The 7,350-nt window shown below is 35.1% G+C and overlaps 1 long non-coding RNA gene across 1 annotated transcript; it reads left to right on the forward strand.

The window, feature by feature from the left end:
* Positions 1-5,935: 5,935 nt before the first annotated feature.
* On the forward strand, positions 5,936-6,595 carry LOC134965239 (uncharacterized). The gene is made up of 3 exons (XR_010188342.1): positions 5,936-6,036; positions 6,142-6,259; positions 6,390-6,595. It is a non-coding gene; the product is annotated as an uncharacterized LOC134965239 (long non-coding RNA).
* The last annotated feature ends 755 nt before the right edge of the window (positions 6,596-7,350 follow it).

The following is a 7,350-nucleotide window of genomic DNA, read 5'->3' on the forward strand; positions in this document are numbered from 1 at the left end:
GGATTCTCGTTCCCGCGATAGACTCCCCGCTCGACGCAGCAGGCTGACGTCACTACTCCGCGACCTGGATTCCGCACAGTGTGTTATGCTGTAGCCGCCGGCGCCTGGACAGGTGAGTAGGATTCCATTAATGAGTGCTTGTCTGGGAGGGTATATATATGGTTTTTGGTATGTTATCACTTGTGTTTGATTTGTCCCTGAAGACGGGGGTTAGTCCCCGAAATGGCGTAGGACTTAAATAAAGCCATTTTAATTCATCATTTCGTCTGCTGAGTACCGCTGACTTCCTCTTCTATCTACGTGGATCTTGCCATAGATCGCAGAGGGCACCGCAGCAAGTATTTCGCTATATACCCATCTGAGTGCCGAACCTAACTGCTATTTATTTATATATATATATATATATATATATATATATAAATATATATATATATATATATAAAAACAAAACCCAATTGCGCTTGGTATAACTTTAAAACACTCAGATTTTAGTATTTCCAGTAGCTGTTCTTCCACGGTGTGGATTCTTATAACTGGTATCACCTGCAAGCATACCCTCACACCAGAGAACACACCCGAACAAAAAGACGGCCAGAATGGCCTAAATTAGATATGATACCAATTTGTTTTTATTAAAAAACATATAGAATTCCATAAATTCATATGAACATTTTTTTTACAGATAAAAGGTTCCATACATTCATATAAACATTCTTAAAAGAAAAACATCCAGATACAGTCAATAGGTTTTCTGTTCAAGCCTTTAAAGAACACCCTCACCCTTATAGGTGTATATTCTGTAGGGTGTATTAATGAACTAGATAAGAGACCGTAACGGATTCGATCCAACGCGTTTCGTCAGAACGACTTCATCAGGGGTTTCTGTATGGTATCACTAAAACATAAAACGGGTGATTGGATGGTCCTTTAAAATTTCTAGGATAATTTTTATATACACACATATATGCATATACACATAGGGAAGGAAAATGGAGGAGAAAATGGAGAAGGAAATATATACATACCAAAAAAAGGAAGGAACAAAGGCCTTCATGGATATAAAACATCCATAGCCCATATATATAGGACCAACTTTTAATAGAGATGGATAATTCACCCAGAATGGTTGTAGGATGGTAAAACCTATGGATATTATTAATTGGTTAGAAGACCATAATTTTAATATTCGGACATATTTTTACTGGGTGCTATCAGGTGTGGTGTCTTATCATATAATTTTATACATACCAAGCATAAACGCATACGCCTTTAAGGGTATTCGGCTAGTTAATGAACCTGTATTTGTGTATCTTTTCTGTTAGTTGTCTTTTCCTGCTGCCAAATAATGCCTATTTTTAGGGATAGGTCTAAAAGACCTCAAAAATGTAGAAATATTTTTTCAGAGGAATATGTGGAAGGAGATATGGAGGAGGATGCGGAAGATTATTATCCACAATTAAATCTGATAGAGAAACTAGCGATCAAAGAACTTAAGAATTGGTACGATGTGATAACGCTAGAAAAATACATAGAAGTGGGTCGAGTCCCTAGGGGGCTAAGAATGATTAAAACACCAACCTTTGGTAACCTTGATGAGGGTTTTATGAAAAACTGGAACTCCATTTTGGAGGACTGTTCCATAAAACTCATGACTCTATTAGCAACTGAAAAGAAGAAGGAGTTAAATAAACTTGAAGTTGAACTTAACCAATTAGAAACTACTCTTACTAAATTTGAAAACAGTGAGGAGTTTAAAAAAGATGTAACTGACCTACAGGAGAAACTAGACGCAGTTGAGGATGAAATCATCTATAGAAAACAAAAAAAAATTTCTAGGGATAAAAATGATTATGTAAACAATAAAATATTTAGTTGGTCTAATACAGATTCCAAATTCGTCAATCAATTTTCAAAACGAGGTAATGAAGAGCCTGAACGTAGGAGCAGACGTGATCAATATAGACATGCTCCTATATATACAGAGAATTATAAAAGGGATAATTGGCAAAATAGAAGGAGACGGTCCTCTAATTATTCTCCCCATTATGGAAGAAAAAGAGATGGAACTACCTCTTACCAAAACCATTGGAGAGATAGATATCCGTCTTATAGGAAAAGATATGATGTTGGGAGATCTCAGTCCCCAAATGTCTTTCGACAACGTTTTTTAGACGAGGGTCCACGGAAAGATCTACAACAGGGACGAAAAAGAGGTCTTTTTATAGGAGAGGAAAGAGAGGGGGGAGAAAACTCACCAAACAACAAGAGAAGAAGGCCACTTTTTCATCTTGTGGAGAATCAGAGGTTGGACTCTTCAACCTCTCCAAGAGACAATTATCGAGTGCTCAAACAACGGTTTTAGGTAAAGGCCTAAAATTCGCTCCAGACGCACATGTCAATAAATTTGATCTTTATATTGACTTGAATAAATATATAAGAAATCTAACAGTGCAAAGGCATTTTTTTAAAAATCCAACCCCTGCTATGTCTAGAATTACTGAACAGAAACCTGTAGTGGCCCTTCCATCTAAATTCTACCCAGTTGAATCAAGGGGTAGCCATTTGGAAATCTTTTTTGATTCAGTTAAGGATGAATTTAGAAAATTAAAGGTAAAACCAGACAAGTTTACTTCTAATTTGAAACCTCAAGAAAAGAAAGCACTCTCCCTTCTAAAGAAAGATGATAACTTAGTTATCCGCAGTGCAGATAAGGGAGGAGGTGTAGTCATCCAGGAAAGAGATTCATACCTAGCTGAGGCGGGTAGAATTCTGGATGACGAATCAACCTACCTTAAATTAAGTTCAGATCCCACTGAACATTTTCAGGAAGAACTTTATATGTTACTCTTTGATGCTAGGAAAAAAAATTTAATCTGCCAAACGGAATATGATTATCTGTTTGTAAAACATCCAACAGTACCAATTTTTTATCACCTTCCAAAAGTGCATAAAAATCGTGAATGTCCCCCAGGGAGGCCCATAATTTCGGGGATCAACTCTTTGACCTCAAATTTGTCACACTATATAGACCTCAAACTACAACACTATGTAAAAAGGTTGCCATCTTTTTTGAAAGACTCTACTAGTTTACTACAGGAATTGGCAAACTATATATGGAGAGAAGGGGACACTTGGCTTACAATCGATGTCCAAGCCCTCTATTCGTCAATTCCGCACGATAAGGGGGTCCTTGCAGTCAAGAAAACCTTGGAAATTGATTTGGAAAAAACTGTGGGAGAAACTGAGTTTATCCTACACAGTATTGAATATATTCTGCGACACAATTATTTCCAGTTTGGAGATGCCCACTACCTCCAACAACAGGGGGCTGCAATGGGGACAAAATTTGCCCCATCGTATGCGAACCTGCTGATGGGGGAGTGGGAGAACACTTTTGTCTATGGTTCCCCTTTCTTTACAGAAAATATTAGATTCTATAGGCGCTATATTGACGATTTGATTTTTGTATGGAATGGTGACTCACAAAGTATAGCCTCTTTTATAGAAGCTATCCATCAAAACCAATTCAATCTGAAATTTACTCACAGAACAGACACGATTACAATTGATTACTTAGACATTAAATTGGAAAGTACAGTAAATGAAAATATTAAGACCTCAACCTTTTTCAAAGATGTGGACACTAATAGTTTTATACCATCTACAAGTTGTCACCATCGAAATTGGATTGAGAATGTCCCCTATGCACAATTCCTGAGGCTTCGGAAAAATTGTAGTAATGTCAACGACTTTCTGGTTCAAACGGAGATTCTAAAAGAACGCTTCCTGTCAAGAGGTTACAATGCTTTAAAAATAGAGGAGGCGATTGATAGAGCATTGAAACAAGATAGACCGAGTCTCCTATCGAATAATACTAGAAAGAAAATAGAAAAACACTTTCAATGTCGACCATTCATTACTCAATATAACAAAGAAAATTGGATGGTGAAAACAACATTGGAGAAACATTGGAATATCCTGTTAAAGGATCCAGTGTTGGGACCCTCTCTCCCTCCAAAACCTCTAGTTATTTTCAGAAGGGCAAAGAATTTGAAAAGCATTCTGGTCCCAAGCAAACTTAAATCTACTAAAGTATCCACATCTGGACCAGATACATTTCTTTCACTGAAGAAAAAGGGAGGTTGTTTTCCATGTGGACATTGCATTTGCTGCAAACACATGGAAAATAAACCGTTTGTGTGGCTATTGGATAATGGCTTGGAATACAAACTGAAAGAGGTGGTTAACTGTAACTCACAGTATGTCATTTATAGAATTACTTGTCCATGCAATTTGTCCTACATTGGCAAGACGAAGCGGTTAGTAAAACTTAGAATCCAAGAACATATGCGTAGCATTAAAAATAAGGTAACAAGTCATAACCTGCCGAGGCATTTCTTGGAATGTCATAATTCGAACTTAAAAGGATTTTCAATTACAATCCTTGAGTGCGTACGGCTAGGAGATAGAGGAGGAGATAGGGACCTTCTTCTATCAAAAAGGGAAACGTATTGGAACTATAATTTAAACACGTTGGTACCAGGGGGACTTAATGAGAACATTGATATAGTATCTTTCCTATGAGATCTATAGTTTCCCATCATTTTATAGATTCTTCTTTCCAACTAAGATCCAGATTATATTCCCTCCCTTTTGTTTCTCCCTCTCATTCTTTTTTTTTTCCCCCAATTTTACATGGGGCTATTTTGAAAACTATGTATGTAAAATAACACTATGATGTGAAAATAAATGCAATATAAAGAAAAGAAAAAAAAAAAAAAGTTTTATTACAGAGTATACGATCACTGTGTCTTTAAAAGCATGTTAGAATATGTGGATAAATGTACCAGTCTTGGACTCTGCATTCGAATACTTATTTTATGTGTATATGTATATATACATATGGTACAATTTGTTGCAAAAAAGAATAGTTTATCTAGTGCTCCACCTAGATTAGTGGTAAAATATATTTTGAACACGAACAATTTGGTTTTTGACACTTTTTTTCTAGCAAATTATAAATAAGATATAGGATTTAAATTCTTTTTCAATACCAATCTTAGATATTTACTATGGAGATATAAAGATTAGCGGTAATAGGCATATTGAACACAAACACTTGCTTTTTTGCATTAGCAATATATAAATGAAGTATAGGATTTAAACTTTTTTTTTTTTTTTTTTTTTTGTCTCCTTACATATGCGTTCCAGCCTTTGCTGAGTGGAACACATGCAGGAAATCAGTATCCACACACCTGATAGTTAGTTCATAGACACTTTTAAGTTGTTTTTAAGCACAATTCACTTTTTTATTTCAAATTAAAAAGTTCACCTAAATCTAGGGATTATTCTAATCCTTTTAAGTGTGGAATTATGTTTAGAATAGGAGCAGTATCCAGGAAAAACTAATAATTAGAGCCACTAATTACAGGAAGTGAGACTTGCACTGAGATGAATAAATAGCAGTCTCAGTGCTGTGCCAGTTCATTTTGGATGTGGCTGTTACTTGTGTCTCTTTCCTGGTGGCTGCAGTAAGTATTTGGAATGCATTGTACTGGACTGTATTTGTCTAATATGTAAGACTTGTATGTTTAAATTGTAATCACTGATATTGTGATCTAAGTGAGCACCTGATCTTTTGTATTATCATGTATTAAAATTATGAATGGAATGAATATTAAATAGATATTATGAAAACGAGTTAGATATGATGCAACTATGTGGTATTGAAAGAAACACAATTGTAATGAGATTGGATACCATTATTAGTATTATATATGAAATTAGCTCTATGCTATAGAAATCGACACTGAGTGGTGCAGTTATTCACTATATGTAAATTTATTGAACACACCGTTTATTATTCACTTTTTGGAGTTTGTGATATAATTGCACTTTAAAGTATATGTAGCTGAAATGTTGTTAAATATTCTTTAGGGTTCAAATTTAACAGACCCTGCATAAAAACTGAAAAGAGTCTGCAACCAGGTTCATTAACTAGCTGAATACCCTTAAAGGCGTATGCGTTTATGCTTGGTATGTATAAAATTATATGATAAGACACCACACCTGATAGCACCCAGTAAAAATATGTCCGAATATTAAAATTATGGTCTTCTAACCAATTAATAATATCCATAGGTTTTACCATCCTACAACCATTCTGGGTGAATTATCCATCTCTATTAAAAGTTGGTCCTATATATATGGGCTATGGGTGTTTTATATCCATGAAGGCCTTTGTTCCTTCCTTTTTTTGGTATGTATATATTTCCTTCTCCATTTTCTCCTCCACTTTCCTTCCCTATGTGTATATGCATATATGTGTGTATATAAAAATTATCCTAGAAATTTTAAAGGACCATCCAATCACCCGTTTTATGTTTTAGTGATACCATACAGAAACCCCTGATGAAGTCGTTCTGACGAAACGCGTTGGGTCGAATCCGTTACGGTCTCTTATCTAGTTCATTAATACACCCTACAGAATATACACCTATAAGGGTGAGGGTGTTCTTTAAAGGCTTGAACAGAAAACCTATTGACTGTATCTGGATGTTTTTCTTTTAAGAATGTTTATATGAATGTATGGAACCTTTTATCTGTAAAAAAAATGTTCATATAAATTTATGGAATTCTATATGTTTTTTAATAAAAACAAATTGGTATCATATCTAATTTAGGCCATTCTGGCCGTCTTTTTGTTCGGGTGTGTTCTCTGGTGTGAGGGTATACTTGCAGGTGATACCAGTTATAAGAATCCACACCGTGGAAGAACAGCTACTGGAAATACTAAAATCTGAGTGCTTTAAAGTTATACCAAGCGCAATTGGTTATTGTTTTTGTTTATGTTATTCTTGGAAAGTTCACTAACAGGGACTTTCTCCATATTGCTGCTGGTGGGTTGAGCGCGGGGTGGAAGACATTTTTTTGTATATATATATAATATATTAATGTGAAAGCCCTCACTCACTCACTGACTCATCGCTATATATATATATAATATATATAATATATATATATATATATATATATATATATATATATTAATGTGAAAGCACTCACTCACTCACTAACTCATCACGAATTTTCTTACTTCCCAATATGTTTGGATGCTGAAATTCAACATAGGTATTCTGCAAGTGGGAAATAGGAAAACTATGTAATTAGAATTTTAATAAACCTACCCCAAGGGGATAAAAAGGGGGTTGACATAATGACGTCATTGCTAATGCTTGGCTTGCGTAGCGTGAACGATAACGCCCAAACAGATAATCAGATTAAAATTCAGATTGCTCCTCCATGTGTAGTATTTAATAAACTACAAAAATGGTCCAGTCACTTTTTACC

Source organism: Pseudophryne corroboree, chromosome 10 (assembly GCF_028390025.1).
Source record: "Pseudophryne corroboree isolate aPseCor3 chromosome 10, aPseCor3.hap2, whole genome shotgun sequence".
NCBI lineage: Eukaryota > Metazoa > Chordata > Amphibia > Anura > Myobatrachidae > Pseudophryne > Pseudophryne corroboree.